This window comes from Neomonachus schauinslandi, chromosome 2 (genome assembly GCF_002201575.2).
Source record: "Neomonachus schauinslandi chromosome 2, ASM220157v2, whole genome shotgun sequence".
Classification (NCBI taxonomy): domain Eukaryota; kingdom Metazoa; phylum Chordata; class Mammalia; order Carnivora; family Phocidae; genus Neomonachus; species Neomonachus schauinslandi.
The window spans coordinates 25,054,470-25,072,371 of record NC_058404.1 but is presented as its reverse complement, the minus strand read 5'-3'; the positions used below and the strand labels follow the sequence as shown (position 1 = coordinate 25,072,371).

The 17,902-nt window shown below is 38.6% G+C and overlaps 1 protein-coding gene and 1 pseudogene across 1 annotated transcript in view; both read right to left on the bottom strand.

Annotated features, from left to right (window-relative positions):
- DLC1 (DLC1 Rho GTPase activating protein) overlaps positions 1-17,902 on the bottom strand; it is a 412,979-nt gene that overhangs the window by 330,238 nt on the left and 64,839 nt on the right. The gene's annotated exons all lie outside the window — the stretch shown is intronic.
- On the bottom strand, positions 14,271-14,783 carry LOC110584097 (annotated as a pseudogene).

Genomic DNA, 17,902 nt, shown 5'->3' with positions numbered 1-17,902 from the left:
AAAAAAAAAAAAGAAACCAGATAAAGTGGCAAAAGAGAACAGAGGGGTGGCAGATGCATATTTGCTGGGTCCATGCAAGTCATGGGATAAGAAAATATGTCTATTGGCAAGAGATGCTGTGTGCTTTACTTTAATCATAACTTTATTTCAAGCACACACATGGGCCTAGCTTAATGTTCTCCAAATTGGTACTTGAGGATTTTAGCAGGGATTTTTCACTCAAAATGTTAAGAGTTGTGACTTGAGAGAAATGTTTGAATAATCAAATAAATTTGTGAAATTCTGTTTTCTATGATTTTTACTTTCTGTAATTATTTTCTGAATCATCATAATGTCCATACACATATTGAAAACTTTGAGAATTCCTGAAGTAAATAAAATCATTTAGCTTTATTTAACTGAGCATTTCTCAAACATGTCTAAGCATAGCACCTTTTTCTCCATTTGTTTGTTTTTCATAGAATAGTACTTTGAGGAATGCACCACTACTCCACGGTGACTTGAGTTCGGAAAAAAAGATGCTCCCCAGGAGATTATAATGCACACTCTATCTGTTGAGTCTCTGAGAGGTAAGAGCTAAGTTGTCTAAGATAGATTTCCTGCAGGGTGGACTTCCAGGTGGAAATAACCTCCAAAGAGCTCTCTAGAAACTGGTCAAGCTAATGCTGAAGTAAATCAATTTTAAAGGTTTTATTTATTTATTTTATTTGCGAGGGAGAGAGAGAAAGTGGGGGGAGGGGCAGAGGACAAGACTCTGAAGCAGACTGCATGTTGAGCATGGAGCCCAACATGGGCTGGATCTCAAGACCCTGAGATCATGACCTGAGCCAAAATCAAGAGTCAAGAGTCAGATGCTTAACAGACTGAGCCACCCAGGTGCCCCGAAGTTAATCAATTTTAAAAAAGCAGTGTTTCTCCAACTTGAAGGGACATACAAATATCCTAGAGATCTTGTTAAAAATACAGATTCTGATTTAGTAGGTCTGTTTTGGGGCCCGAGATTCTGAATTTCTAACAAACTTTAAGGTGATCCTAATGATGTTGATCTTTAAAAAGCCCCTTGAGTTGCAAGAGAGTGGAATGTTGGGATGGTGGAAGAGATCTGGAATCTACCGGGCTATCATGGACCCCAGCCCCATTATCATTCCAGGGAAAGGGCTGGTGCTCCCCAAGCAAGGAATGCTGGAATGGTAAAACAGGGCTGGAGGCCAAAGGTTCTGCAATGTCATATGGCTGTTTGGCTCCAGTTCTGTTTTTTTTTGCAGCATCTAATGTCTGTTCCAGCTGGATCCCAATGGGTTGTACTTCAATGTGATGGGCAGTAGTGGAAATTCATGCCTGCTGCCACTTCTGTCTCAGTTTCCCCCATATATTCCATTCCAGAAGGCCAATGAGTGTTCTGCTGGCCATTTGCTTCTCTTTATTTGACAGTATTTTAGGGTAATTTTTCTGAATAGAGTCGTAGAGGAATTGAGAAGTTTAATAAATTAGGAAATAGGTTAGGAGTGAACTATTCATACTGTTCTTCAAAAGTTCCTTCATACACTGATCTTAAGCCATCACTGCAACCTGATTTTCCCCTTTCCCTCAACCCAGAGCTCATAGGCCCTTGTATTCTAGTCTCTTTCTTAGCATACTCACATGCCATGCTAAGGTCCTCCTTCCCGCAAGGGCACATCCATGTGTTTCCTTTCTTTCTAATTCTTATTCCAATTCGAGCCTAGTTCAGGTTCTGCTTTCTTGATAAGGCCTATTCTAATCATCCCAAAGCACACAGTACAGAATATAATTTGCACTAGTACTATTTGTTTCTTATTCTAGTTTCACCATTCTTGTCTCACAGTTACACTTTAGTTTCCTTGAGAACAGGGGACATCTTATTATCTTGTAATTTTTTATTTTCTTTTCTTGTTTTCTGCTTCTCTAGGCTCTCACATTTTCTAGCTTTATGCTCATGGGCAGCAAAGAAAACTTGTCTAAGGACTTGGTTATCTCATTTGTGAAATACAAACATTGGACTAATTTGTGGTTTTCATATTTCTTGAAGACAAAGAACCATTTCTTCAAAGAATATATTACACAATAATCCAATATATGGAAGAGATCAAAGGCAGGGCTGTAGGGCAACATGATGTGGTGAGGGAAGGCAGAGACTTTACCCTTCTCTGTCCTTCTACTCTTTGTAGAATCTCTGCCTAATCATAAAGTTACACAGGAATCCAGAAAACCACTGGATTCAATGAAGTCTAAGGCCTTTTATTACTCTGAAGACTTTGATTTTAATCATTAGAGAAACTTTGCTATTTATGATAAAATGGGCAAACACATCATGACAAATAAAATGAAATTATAAGATAAAATGTACACGCCATAGTGGTATTTAAGGTGTGGCTCATCCAACAGCTCTGGCAGAAACATTGTGATGCTTTTTAGAAATGCCAGATCACAGATCTCCTTCAAGGCCTACCAAATCATAGTGGGTGAGACTGGACACTTGCATATTACCAAGTGCCCTAGATGATTCTTACAAACATTGAGGTTTGAAACCCAATGATACAGAGTAGTGATTTTAAAGAAAAGAATCTGCTTAATTACTCTCAATCAGTAGATATGAATATTGGACTTTTAATTTGTGATGGGTGCTAAGTGACAATTATGAATTAGAATCCAAGAAGCAGGAGATACACTTGAGGGCCACAGACCACTGAGATACCTAAAGTCAATATTTTGAAAAATGGCTTTTAGTTGTTCTTTGGTGGCTCAGTTGGTTAAGTGTCAGACTCTTGATTTTGGTTCAGGTCATGATCTCTCAGGGTCGTGAGATTGAGCCCCGTGTCAGGCTCCATGATGGACATGGAGCCTGCTTAAGATTCTCTCTCTCCCTCTGCCCCTCCCCACACCCCCATATATATGCACTTGCTTTCTCTCTCTTAAAGGAAGGAAGGAAGGAAGGAAGGAAGGAAGGAAGGAAGGAAGGAAGCAAAAGAAAAAGAAAAATGGCTTTTAGGATTTGAGGTTGTACTTACTGTCTAAAAATTTCTACTGTAGTTATGAAGGTGAAAAGTAGAGGTTCAACTTGGAAATGCACTTTCTCCATTGAATGAAAAATAGGCAAAATTACCTGAAATACTTTGGTCTATGGAACTTGGTAATTGATCCTATACAATAGAAAGGCTGAGAAGAATCAATATCATATTTCTCAGAAATACTCAATCTTAAAACTAAATGTTATAAAATACAGAATTTTGGGGCACCTGGGTGGCTCAGTCGTTAAGCGTCTGCCTTCGGCTCAGGTCATGATCCCGGGGTCCTGGGATCGAGCCCTGCATCGGGCTCCCTGCTTGGCGGGAAGCCTGCTTCTCCCTCTCCCACTCCCCCTGCTTGTGTTCCCTCTCTCGCTGTGTCTCTCTCTGTCAAATAAATAAATAAAATCTTTAAAAAAAATAAAAAATACAAAAATAAATAAATAAAATACAGAATTTTATAAACTACTAGATTTTTTGTAAAATGTATTTCATTGCCACAAATTCCAAACAATGGGTTATATGATGAATAGATAGTTATTGAGATAGAAAAAAAATTCACAATATAATTTGAAGTTTAAAAGCATTATAACATGGCATATGCAACTAATTGCTGTTATATCTAGCTGCATGAAGAACATTGATAAATGAAAAAAAAATAAGAGAGAATGAATACGAAACAAATAAGGATAAGCTATAAAATCCACAATTAATTCTTCCATGTCAGTCAAAAGTCAAGTGAGGGTTGATTAGGCTATGGCATTAGTTTGAGTTATTTTAGTGGTCCTTCACTAAAAAGAAAACTAAACAACATGGTGTACATGGGAATTGTGATTGAATTTGGGAGGAAAATCCAAGAAAAGTTAGTGTGAATAGTTACAAAACAATATATTATCAATCACTAAATGATATAATACATCTTATAGGCACTCATGCAAATAGGAACACTAGAAGTCTCATTTTAATCCCACAGTTTTATAACTCACACACACACATAGCAAGTTTATTTACATTCTAACATTACTGGGGAGGTGTTCAATTCTTTTCACTAAAAAAGACAATACTCTAAATTTTAGGGATGATCTTTGCTTTACAGCATCAGGGCTGGAAATCTCTTTCTCCTATAGGAAGAGATTATTGGTAATAGAGAGTGTGATGTGGTCTGTGAAAATGCAAGAAAAAGAATCAAATGCCTTTTAGTTTTGGCAACTAGGAGATGGCTGGTGATATTTGTAGGAGTAGTTCCAGTATAGTGGTGAAGGTGACAGACAGAGTCACATGAGGTGTAAACAGGAGGTGAGATTATGAAGAGAATGATATCAGACTGGCCTTACAAAAGGCTAGGCTGAGAAGAAAAAAAGGGTTCCAGAGTAGCTGCTATATGATTACGTACAGTTGGTGCAGGTTTATTTCTTTTCTTTGTCCTGCCCTCCTCTCCTTTTTTCTGTTTTCCTTTCTTAAAGATAGAGAAGACTAAATCTAATTTGTAAGTAGAAGAGAAAGAGCCAGTAGAAGGAAAAGTTGTTGATAGCATCGATATTGAGGAAAATTGATGGAGCAGAGTCACTGAGGTAGAAGGGATGGGATCCAGGAAATAGGTGAAGATTATGGCTATATGGGAGGCAAGTGGGATTCCTATTTCATTAAGGCTGAAAGGAAGAATTCATGAAAAGACATGTACATTTGTGGGGAGAAGGAAAGGAGAAGGAAATATGCGACCCGTGAATCTATTTTCTCTTTGAACAAAAAGGCAAGTTTCACTGTGGAAAGTGTGTGCTGATGTTCTGGGGCAAGGGTGCCCAGGAAGGTTTGAGGGAAGTGGTGAAAGAAATCTTTGGTATTGCCACTCTGGAGGGCGTGGTGGAGTGTCACATTTCCACCAAAGAAATTTCTATTAAGGTAACCTGATGTCAGGAAAAAGCATGGACTAAGGGTTATTTTGGGGGCACCTGGATAGCTCAGTTGGCTAAGTGGTGGACTCTTGATTTTGGCTCAGGTAATGATCTTAGGGTCTTGGGACTAAGCCCTGCATCAGGCTCCTTGCTCGGTGGGGAGTCTGATTGAGATCCTCTCTCTCCCTCTCCCTCTGCCTGTTCACACACTCTTTCTCTGGAATAATTTAAATCTTTAAAAAAAAGTTGTTCTCACATAAACCAATCACAAATGTCTGTCCCTTGTGTGACGAGTTAACAATTAAGTCTGTTTTTCTGATTGTCAAATACCTAAGTGGTAAATCCTATTATAAGTTGCATGACTCTTAAGCTTTCTTCATTTGAAATGGCAAGTAAATGATTTGTTTTATCTCTAAAACTCACATACTGAAATAAGATTATGCAATTACATTCAGGCCGTTTTCTTCCATTATGTATGATGTCAGGGTACTTTGGTCCTATAAATTTTACAAGACATGATCTGTTGACGCAAAAAAAAAAAAAAAAAAAAAAAAAAAAACCCCTCTTTTTGGAACAAAAATAAAAAAAAAAAAAAATTTCCCCAATTACTCTGTGTTCACTGGAAGGAGAAAAAAAAGTGGATGTTCCTACAGAATCATGCATTTGATAACAAACTCTAATTTAATCATGGACTTGGTAACAAACTAATTCTAGAGTGTTACAAATGAGGATGATATTCCAGATAGTGCTCCTATAACTAGCTAGCTAACTAGAACTAACAGATTCGGGGTATAATAGTGCTCCTATAACTAGCTAGCTAACTAGAACTAACAGATTCGGGGTATAATAATGACTTCTAAGCCACCATTCTTTTTACAAAATAGATTTCCATAACCCAACACGTCCCTGCTCCAGATTTTAAGCATATTTAGAGGAAACCAGTAGTTTCAGTTTCCCATTCTCAATCCACAAAATTTATTAGCATTATCTTTGGAACTGTAAAATTGTGCAGGCACAGGAGTAAACAATGGGAATGTACTGAGAGAGAGAGAGTGTGTGTGTGTGTATATGTGTGTGTATGTGCATGTCAGCATAAGAACAAACGAGAGTGACAGAAGGATGATGTGGCTGAGGACTTTGGGTGGATGTTGGCAGGATGAAACTGAACCCCATAACTATTGTGATAGTCTGTCAATTGAGTCATTATTGAATTATCTGTGGTATATAAGAAACGAGACTAGACTAGGGGGAGAGGCAGATAAAAAACATAATACCTTTTAAGATTTGGGAATTCAAGATACACTTAAGTATTTAATAAAAATGTAAAGCAATATTTGATAAATTATCGAAGTGGGTAATAGTGAGCTGGAGTGGATTGAGTTTTGTTAACAAAAAATGAGGTGAAATTTCTCTCTGCCTCTGTCAATAAATCTAACTATTCCTTGAATTTGTAGGCTGCTTTATTGGACATGGTAAACAAACAGGCATGAAATACAGACCAGAGAGTAAATATTCTGATTATATCGCATTTAAACATAATCTTAGGTAGCTGAGTGGTTTCATACACATTGTTCTCGGTTGAACTGTCTTCCCCAGAAGATATGCTCAAGTCTTCATCCCTGGTACCTGTGAATGACTTTACTTGGAAATAGGGTCTTTGCAGATATAATCAAGTTAAGATGAGGTCAGACTGGATTATGGTAGGCCCTAATCCAATGACTGGTGTCCTTACAAGAAATCAGAAATTTGGACCTAGATGTAGACACACAGGAGAGAAGAGTGAAGACCATGTAATCACAAAGGCTAAGGTAGGAATGATGCATCTTCAAGACAAGGAATACCCAGGATTATTGACAACAGCAGAAGCTAGGAAGAGGCAGGAAGGGATTCTTTCCTACAGCCTTCAGAGGGAGAAGGCTCTAGATTTAAACACCTTGATTTTAAACTTCTAGCCTCCAGAACCGTAAGAAAATAAATTTCTATTGTTTTAAGGCACCCAGTTTGTGATACTTTGTTACACAGCCCTAGGAAACAAATACACACATTTTCTGATAAACCTACTGAGGGAGTACAAATGGTAAGTTAACCAAGAAAGAGTTATAGATAAGGAATTTTAGAGCTCTGGTACAACTTTCTCAATTATAAATGAGGAAATTTAGGACTACAGAAATAACAATTACTTTCCCCAAACCAAATATGGGAAGCAGGGACCAGAATCCAGGTATCTTGCTTCCCACTCTTTTTTTTTTTCTTTCATATTGTCCAAATGTATATAGGAAACATGTGTTCTGTAGAGATAAATTGGAAAAAGAGACTACTACTCCTGATTTGGGCTTATTGTATTAGGTCAGCAGGTTTGTGCTTTTCTTGAAAATAACATTATATCAAATTTTACTGTCCTGTATTCAATTACCTATCAAGACTAATCCTTGAAATGAGAAACTGTGTCAGCACACCAAAAGCACTCACCCTTTTTCAGTCTTCATTATTTTCACTTTTCCAGACTCTCTCATAAAAACAGATTCTTAGATTTTTTTTTTTTAAATCATTGTCTGGACAATTGGGGCTTTATAAATTTAAAAATCCCTTTAGGAGTAACTAAAAAACTTTTTTTTTTTTAGTTTTGAAGCAGCTTTTTAACACACAGCAACTGGACAATGAAGAAAACAGACAAGCTGAGGAGGAAATTGTGTTTTCCCAGAGCTCTGTTCCATTGCTCTATCTTTAAGATCCAGTGCCATGTAAAAGATGCTTGATGTTATAATGGCTTATTTGTTTGACACATTGCCAAAATTTATAAAACATTTAAAAAAAATCACATACTACTAGAAATGTGAGAATGTATTTGATCACCAGATGCTCACGGATTTAAGGTTTGAAAAAGGAACTTTCCCTATGTCTTTGTACCTTTAGGGGGAAAACTAGCGTTATGTGACCCAGCTCTTGTGTTAAAGGAGACTGAGGGTTTCTTGTATAAAATAGTCAATAAAAATCTGCATTTCTAAAAATATACGTTAAAATGCAAACCTTGAGACAATATATTTAATTTATAGACACATAAGTTTTGAGTTAATCATCTTGAGGCCTGTACCCGAAAACACTGAAATCATTTTCATCATGACACTAAGATTTACCAAAAGCTGGGATGACCTGCTGAGCTCCTACTTTGTCCTCAAAATTTATGTAGCTCCCACCTCTTTTTGCCCTTTTCTCCTCGATGCCATTTCTACTGTTCCTCAAGTTGACAGGTGGAGAACTGAAGGCTCTAGCAAACAGACACAGTTTTCCCTTGAATGAAAGCATTAATCAAGGTGAAACAAAAACAGGGAAGGAGAGGAAGGAGTGATAGTGTATTTGAAAGCCTGTGGCCTGATTTTCATTAGACATGCTGCTGGCTCTCTTTTAGGTCCACACTGATTTCTTCTGTTTCCAGGACATGGCTGTGAACATTTTAGTCAATGGAACATCTTTTGAATGTCAAACTATGACTTCTATTTTCTTACAGTCAAAACACAGAATTCTATCTCACACGTGATCGAAGCCAAGTGAATCATTTTCACAGTAAGAAGGTCTCTTTTCTCATGATTGATTCTATGTTTATTTCTTTCAACAAATCACATCAGCACACATGACCTCATGTAATGGCTATGTCTGAGGCTTAGAAGGTCCACATGCTTATGTATAGCAAATAATATTGTTGTATTACTCTGGTAACTAGCTCCCAGAGACCCCTGTGTAGGCAGATCTGCAGCGGCCTCTGTGGCTATCATTAAGGGGCTTGTCTGGTCGCAGATGACTGTGTTTAAAACTTCCAACCTATGAAATTCCCTGCCAGCAAACACCATCAGGTCATAAATGTAGTACAAATTGATTCAAATAACAGAATTGAGAGGCTGCTTGGGATCTCTAAAGGCCATTTGATACTGACACATCTAAGCAGAGTTATGCCTGCCTCAGACAACGAGGTCCCTGATCTGATTTTAAAGTTGTCCAGGGCACTGAATAGTTCTGAGATTCTTATAAAGTCCCTAGAAAGAGTGAACTTCTGGACAACTTAGGTTACACATCAATCTGCTTTCTTCTATGGCACTGTATATTTAGCTATCATATAAAATTAACATTTTGGGTGCCTGGGTGGCTCAGTTGGTTAAGCAACTGCCTTCGGCTCAGGTCATGATCCTGGAGTCCCAGGATCGAGTCCCGCATCGGGCTCCCTGCTCGGCAGGGAGTCTGCTTCTCTCTCTGAACCTCCCTCCTCTCATGCTCTCTATCTCATTCTCTCTCTCAAATAAATAAATTTAAAAAAAATCTTTAAAAAAAAATAAATAAAATTAACATTTTGTTGGTCTTGTATATTTTTCTCTAAAGCACTGGTTCTCACTCATGGTTGCACATTAGAGAGGTCTGGAGAGCTTTAAACAAACAAACAAACAAAGAAACAAACAAATCAATGTCCCAAACCCCACTGCAATCAAATTAAATCAGGATCTCTTTGCGTACTTTAGCACCTGCATTTTTTAAAAACTACCAAGGAGATCTTATTATGCTACCAAAGTTGAAACTACTGTCCTCATGTATGGCCTTTACTGGTGACAGGTGATTAATCAGTATTATCTTTGTAGCTGATGGTAGAATACATATTACAGTTTTCGTTTGTTTGTTTTTTAAATTTAAAGTTGCCCTACTTCATTCTTAGTTATTTCTCTGGAATTAGTTTTCAACAAAACAGCCAGAATGATTGTTTTAAAACAAGTGAGTTCATGTTACTTCTCTAACTCCGAACAGTTCAAAGGCTTCCTACCACTCACAATCAGAATCTACTGTTGCAAGAAGTAGTGATCTGGCCTATCCCAAGGACCACGTCTCCTACTACTCATGCGTTTCTCACGTCACCCTCTGCCCACTGCATTTCTAGTGTTTCAAACTGCCAGGTGGGGTGCCTCTGCCAAGCAGACTGTTCCCAGAGTTTCACAGGCCAGCTTTCTCACTTTTTTTTCAGGTCTGTCTATGCTCAAATGTCATCTCTGTGCAGAGACGTTTCCTATCCAAAACAGTCACCTCCTCTCCATGATTACTCTCCATCCACTGACCCTGATTCATTACACATATCAGTACACACACCAATACACTTTGCAAACCAGGAGGCAGCAAACTTTTTTCTATAATTGGCCAGAGAGTAAATCTGTGCGGTTTCATGTGTCTTAGAGCCTCTGTCACAACTACTCAGTTCTGCTCCAGCACAAAAGCGGCTATAGACAATATGTAAACAAATGAACATGATTGCATTCCAATAAAACTTTAAAGAAAAGGCAGAGGGTCAGAGTTGGCAAACAGGCAGTAGTTTGCTGACCCTTGCTGAATAAGTGAAGCTCTGCCACATGTTTGGGTTTAGGTACTGCATTTTCTGTTATTTATACAACCCTCTCTAACTGAAAAAATTCCAAATTGATAATGCACCCAAGTGTAAATTAACAAACTTTAAATGTAATTAGTATTTGCACCAATCTTAGCATCCTTTCAAATTCTAATAGGAACATATACCTTGTATGTTATTTTTGAGTCAAAATTCCATTGAAGGATAAAACCCAAGCTAAAACTCAAGTTTTTTGTTTTTGTTTTGTTTTTTTTTTTTAAAGATTTTATTTATTTATTTGAGAGAGAAAGAGAGGGAGCACAAGCAGGGGGAAGGGCAGAGGGAGAGGGAGAAGCAGGCTCCCCGCTGAGCAGGGAGCCCGATGAAGGATTCGATCCCAGAACCCTGGGATCATGACCTGAGCCGAAGGCAGACGCTTACCCAACTGAGCCACCCAGGCGCCCCTAAAACTCAAGTTCTTGTGTCTAGCACTCTGGGGGACTTGTAGCAAATATGACATCAGAAAGCTACAACTAGTTGATTGTGGTTTCCTAGAAAGAAGTGTTACATCATCTTCCAAGTACCACTAGCCAGTTGAGGCAGACTTGATGCCTCTGTCTTTCTTATACCTGTTTAGTACAGGAAAGAATGTCTTTTCCTTCACAATTCATTTGTGATAAAGAAGCTTATGATAGCTCTAGACACAATCATCTGGTAGAAATGATTTTTTTTTTTCTGGACCAACAGCTTTTTGAACTTACTCTAAGAATACCCTTCCCAACAGGAGGATAACATGACCATAAAAAGAGTTCAGCGTTCCTGGAAGTGTATTCCAGTGAACACTGGATCTGTGAGATGATCATAGGTATTGGAATGGAAAAAGTCTTTGGTCAAATAAATTTTGAGAGACACTAGTTTCTTTACTGCAGGATTTTCAGAACATCCTTGATAAAAGTAGCTATATATTTCTAGTATCTATGAATTATCAAGAAAGTCTATAAATACTCTAGAGTATGCCCATGTTTTGATCATAGAAATCTGTTTCACCTATAGTTTATCTTGCAAAAACAGGACTCCATGGAATCTAACTTGAGAAAAACAATTAAATTCTATGCTCACTAAAAGTTATTTAATGATCTCTGGAGACTTCCCTTGGTATTATTGAGTTTCACAAGTACTACTCATACAAATGGCTTTGTTCATTATTATTATTATTTGAAAACATGTTAGTAAATATAAAGAGATATGTAGTTTGCCTAAAAAATCTTAACATTCTTTTCTCAGCTCTTGTTGATTAACTATATATCTCAATGTAATGTCTACAAAGAGTGATGTTACTTTTACATACTTAAAATTTCAGTAGAAATTTAAAGGAGCCCTGCTTATTTTTTTCTGAATCATCTAGTTCTTTTTCTAAATAATACAGAAATACTTCAGAGTAAGCCATGGTGGTGAGTCCTAAGAATAAAAGCTCAGTAAGAAAGGACATTAGATGAAAAAGTACACCTAAGGAATTCTGTAACTAGTGAGAAGGAAGGAAGTCAATTTAAAAAGACAGGAGAAGTGACAACTACTTCTCTCCAACAATAATTTCCCTGTCACTTTACTTCTTAGCATTTTGTGTTGAATTACTTTTACTCTTTATTCACTATCCACATATATGCCTAGAAATATTTTGCAAGAACAGTGCTTTATTCATACCTCCTCAGAAAGTGAATTCTAATTATGATATGTGATACTAACAAATAGTCCAAACTTAAAATATGTCCTGGCATAATTCTATCAAACTACCATTATGAAAAATTTTATTCATCTTCAATATATTCAAAGCCCCCAAATGGACAAATGTTCAGGATTTGGAAGCCAGAAGAAACATGGTATTCTGTACACATCTCCTTCATCCCTATTTTGTTTTATTGCCCAGTTTGAGTTGAAACTAAAGGAGAATATGAGGGTAATTCCAGGAGCACAGAGACTAGCTTTGCTTTCCCCTTACCAATCATTATCTATAGTTCTTCTATTAGTTAAAAAAATAGAGCAAAAATTTGAGCTAAAAACAAACAAACAAAAAACCCCAAAAAACTATAACAAAAAACTCAAGAGAAACAATACATAAACATGTTATAATTCTAATGCCTTGATTTTGTCTACTACACACATTGGTCCTCCATGACTTGTTAAATTATGCTGAACTGATACGAAATCACCCCCCATGGCCACTGGAAGCTTCAAGTTCTAATTAGTGTTTTATCGAAGTGTTCAAACAAATGTTAATTTCAAAGAACATCAGTATTAACTAACGATTAATAGTAAGGATTCTAGTGGCTACTTAATTCGAGAAACACGGGCAAAAAGATCTTCTTGGAGAAAATGTAATACTTCTCTCAGCCTTTGTATGACAGTGAGCATTATGAATATCCAAAAGGCAGCTGTTGTACTGCATTTCTCTCCTTCCCCTTAACCCAGGATTTACTGTTCTTACTTAGATGCAAGCTTAGTCAGCAATATCCTGCAGTTATCCAGAATCTGCAAAGCATTGTATTAGTCAAGTCTGTGATATAAATACACCAATATGTTTTTAAGCTTTCGTGTAGGTCCATAATGCACAAATTCTTCTTAAAAAGCAAAGCAAAAATTTTTCAGAATCATAAACTCAGAGGATAGACTTAGAGTTCCCAGTCTTAAGTAGATAGAATCAAATGAGTAACAAAGAGAAATTTGCAATGATTGATGTGGTAGGTTTAGGTGCATTCTACACTTCCAAAGCAATGAAGAAAACCACTGTTAAAAACTTTAATGTGTTATTTTTACGACCAACATAATACTGACTCTTTGATTAACTCAAGCTACCATATTTTTCTTCTCACAAATTTGTCTTGATCCAGTTATTTTTTATTATAAAATATTATTCCACAGCACTCTGCACTTTCTTAAAATTACAAGAATACAAGTAAGTATTATTCAGTGTTAGAAGAGATTCAGAGTGATTATCTGCAGTATTTAGTGACAGTTACAGTTTATGAAAATCTTCAATGTAATTTGAAAAACAGTCATCTCACTTCAGTAATAAGTTTTTGCTTTATTCCTTTAATTACATTTCTTATTGGTTTGTACATTTCCATTTTCTTCATTTCTCTAACTGGAGGCTCTATATAAGCTAGGCCCATTTTCTTCATTGATAAGGCATTATAAACCAATAGTCATAATACTCATACGATTCTAGACTTTTCCCTTATTTCTCCTCAAATGTGTACTCCATTGTATCTAACAGTGCAGGGACTACGTATTTAATTATTGCTGAGTCACTTGTTCTTTTAGGTATATTGTTCATCTTTTGATTATAAGGCTGTTTTTTTTCTACTTGCTTTTAAGATTACCCTTTTGAATTTTAAGTTTTATTACAACTTCCCTAAAAGTGAATATCATTGTATTTATTCTTTTTTTTTTTTAAAGATTTTATTTATTTGACAGAGAGAGACACAATGAGAGAGGCAACACAAGTAGGGGGAGTGGAAGAAGCAGGCTTCCCGTGGAGCAGGGAGCCTGATGCGGGGCTCAATCCCAGGACCCTGGGAACATGACCTGAGCTGAAGGCAGACGCTGAACAACAGAGCCACCCAGGTGCCCCATTGTATTTATTCTTATCTGTATTTGTAACATTCTTGAAATTGTCTTTTAACCTGTTCTGGAAAATTCTTTTTTTTTTTTTTTTTTTTAGATTTTTAAAATTTATTTATTTGAGAGAGCGCAAGCGAGTGAGAGAGAGCATGAGCAGGGTACGGGCAGAAGGAGCAGCAGACTCCCTGCTGAACAGGGAGCCCGAGGTGGGGCTCGGTCTGGGATCATGACCTGAGCCAAAGGCAGACACTTAAGTGACTGAGCCATCCAGGTGCCCCTGTTTTGGAAATTTCTTTTCTTTTCTTTTTTTTTTTAGGAGTAAACAGTCAATTTTATTGGGCTCAGACCAGGAGTCCGTGGGTCTTGAGGACCTGTGTGTATTTGTCAATTTTTCTTCTGGTAATGGATCTTGGCCTTCTCCTTCCTCTTCTCCTCCAGGGTGGCTGTTACTCCGTGGTACTTCTAGCCAACTTCATGAGCAGGGCACCCCAGGTAAGCAAACTTCCATGTAGGCTTCAGGTGCACCACCTTGAGGGCAGCAGGAACCACCATTCGCTTTTTCCTGTCCCTGGGGTGGCGGGATCCCATCAAACATATTAAGGTGGTCCAGGGCAGCCTGGCCTTGCTTGGTCTTGTGGGGCAGCATGCCTCTCACTGTCTGCCAAAAGACACGGCTGGGCGCTTGGAAGTGGTAGGGGCCAGAGGATGGGTTGGTGTTCACGCAGAGGAAGGCCAGTACTTCAACTTGTTTCTGTAGAAATTGCCAGAAATGTTGATGCCCTCACAGCACACGATTACAACCTTCTGACCCAGAAGCACCTGTTTGGTCACAGTGGCCACCAGGCAGCCAAGGAGATGGCCTTGGCCATCAAGCACCAGGACCTGCTACTCCGCCATCTTCAGCAGCCTCCTGGGAAAGGGTTTTGGAAAATTCTTGACCATATTCTCTTCAACTATTGCTTCCGTCCTTTTTTTTTTTTTTAAAGATTTTATTTATTTATTTATTTATTTATTTGAGAGAGAGAGAATGAGAGAGAGCACATGAGAGGGGGGCGGGTCAGAGGGAGAAGCAGACTTCCTGCCAAGCAGGGAGCCTGATGCGGGACTCGATCCAGGGACTCCAGGATCATGACCTGAGCCGAAGGCAGTCGCTTAACCAACTGAGCCACCCAGGCGCCCGCTTCTGTCCTTTTTTCTATCAATTCACCTCTAGAAATCAAATTACTTGTTGTTAATATTTTTTAAAAAGATTTTATTTATTTATCTGACAGAAAGACACAAGCAGGGGGAGCGGCAGGCAGAGGGAGAAGCAGGCTCCCTGCTGAGCAGAGAGCCTGATAGGGAGCTGACCCAAGCTGAAGGTAGAAACTTAACTGACTGAGCCACCCAGGTGCCCCTGTTGCTAATATTTTTAATATCACATTTAAAAATTCCATTGTTTTATCTGTGAATAAGCCTGGCTACTACTGATTTTCTAGGTCAATAAGTTAAATCTTTTATAAAACTTGTCTATTAAAATCTTAATTCCAGTCATGTAGGTTTTATACCTAGAATTTCCATTTGATTCTTTCTTAAAATTTTTGAAGTATTTATTTTTTGAGAGAGAGAGCGTGTACATGAGCAGGGGAGGGGGGAGAAGCGGGAAAGGGAAGCAGGCTCCATGCTCAGTGTGGAGCCTGATGCAGGGCTAGATCCTCACAACCCTGAGATCATGACCGGAGCTGAAATCAAGAGTCAGATGCTCAATGCACTGAGCCACCCAGGCGCCTCCCACCCCCAATATGATTCTTTTTAATAGATGCCTCTGGTGAATTTTATGCATATCTTTGTTAAAATTCTCTATTTTATTGCTTGTTCTCTTCAATATTCTAACCAGTTTTTTTTCTTTTTTTTTTATTATGTTACGTTAATCACCATACATTACATCATTAGTTTTTGATGTAGTGTTCCATGATTCATTGTTTGCATATAACACTCAGTGCTCCATTCAGTACGTGCTCTCTTTAATACCCATCACCAGGCTAACCCATCCCCCCATCCCCCTCCCCTCTAGAATCCTCAGTTTCTTTCTCAGAGTCCATAGTCTCTCATAGTTCGTCTCCCCCTCTGATTTCCCCCTCCTTCATTTTTCCCTTCCTGCTATCTTCTTCTTCTTCTTCTTCTTTTTTTTAAAGATTTTATTTATTTATTTGAGAGAGAGAGAGAGTGTGAGAGAGAGAGCGCAAGAGGGGGTAGGGTTAGAGGGAGAAGCAGACTCCCCGCTGAGCAGGGAGCCCGATGCGGGACTCGATCCTGGGACTCCAGGATCATGACCTGAGCCGAAGGCAGTCGCTTAACCAACTGAGCCACCCAGGCGCCCTTCTTCTTCTTTTTTAAACATATAATGCATTATTTGTTTCAGAGGTACAGGTCTGTGATTCAACGGTCTTACACAATTCAGAGCGCTCACCATAGCACATACCCTCCCCAGTGTCTATCGTCCAGCCAGCCCATCCCTCCCACCCCCCACCACTCCAGCAACCCTCAGTTTGTTTCCTGCGATTAAGAATTCCTCATATCAGTGAGGTCATATGATACATGTCTTTCTCTGACTGACTTATTTTGCTCAGCGTAACACCCTCCAGTTCCATCCACATCGTTGCAAATGGCAAGATCTCATTCCTTTTGATGGCTGCATAATATTCCATTGTATATATATACCACATTTTCTTTATCCATTCATCTGTCGATAGACATCTTGGCTCTTTCCACAGTTTGGCTATTGCGGACATTGCTGCTATAAACATCGCGGTGCATGTACCCCTTCGGATCACTACATTTGTATCTTTGGGGTAAATACCCAGTAATGCAATTGCTGGATCGTAAGGTAGCTCCATTTCCAACTTTTTGAGGAACCTCCATACTGTTTTCCAGAGTGGCTGCACCAGCTTGCATTCCCACCAACAGTGTAGGAGGGTTCCCCTTTCTCCGCATCCCCGCCAACATCTGTCCTTTCCTGACTTGTTCATTTTAGCCATTCTGACTGGTGTGAGGTGGTATCTCATTGAGGTTTTGATTTGGATTTCCCTGATGCCGAGTGATGTTGAGCACTTTTTCATGTGTCTATAGGCCGTTTGGATGTCTTCTTTGGAAAAGTGTCTGTTCATGTCTTCTGCCCATTTCTTGATTGGATCATTTGTTCTTTGGGGGTTGAGTTTGATAAGTTCTTTATAGATTTTGGATACTAGCCCTCTATCTGATATGTCATTTGCAAATATCTTCTCCCATTCTGTCAGTTGTCTTTTGGTTTTGTTGACTGTTTCTTTTGCTGCGCAAAAGCTTTTTATCTTGATGAAGTCCCAATAGTTCATTTTTGCCCTTGCTTCCCTTGCCTTTGGTAAAATATGGTGATGTTTCTAGGAAGAAGTTGCTGCAGCTGAGGTCGAAGAGGTTGCTGCCTGTGTTCTCAAGGATTTTGATGGATTCCTGTCTCACATTTAGGTCTTTCAACCATTGGGAGTCTATTTTTGTGTGTGTTGTAAGGAAATGGTCCAGTTTCATTCTTCTGCATGTGGCTGTCCAATTTTCCCAACACCATTTGTTGAAGAGACTGTCTTTTTTCCATTGGACATTCTTTCCTGCTTTGTTGAAGATTAGTTGACCATAGAATTGAGGGTCCAGGGCGCCTGGGTGGCTCAGATGGTTAAGCGTCTGCCTTTGGCTCAGGTCATGATCTCAGGGTCCTGGGATCGAGTCCCGCATCGGGCTCCCTGCTCCTTGGGAGCCTGCTTCTCCCTCTGCCTTTCTCTCTCGCTCTGTCTCTCATGAATAAAAAAAAAAAAAAACTTAAAAAAAAAATTAAAAAAAAAAAAAAAGAATTGAGGGTCCATTTCTGGGCTCTCTATTCTGTTCCATTGATCTATGTGTCTGTTTTTGTGCCAGTAGCATACCGTCTTGATGATGACAGCTTTGTAATAGAGCTTGAAGTCCAGAATTGTGATGCCGCCAGCTTTGCTTTTCTTTTTCAACATTCCTCT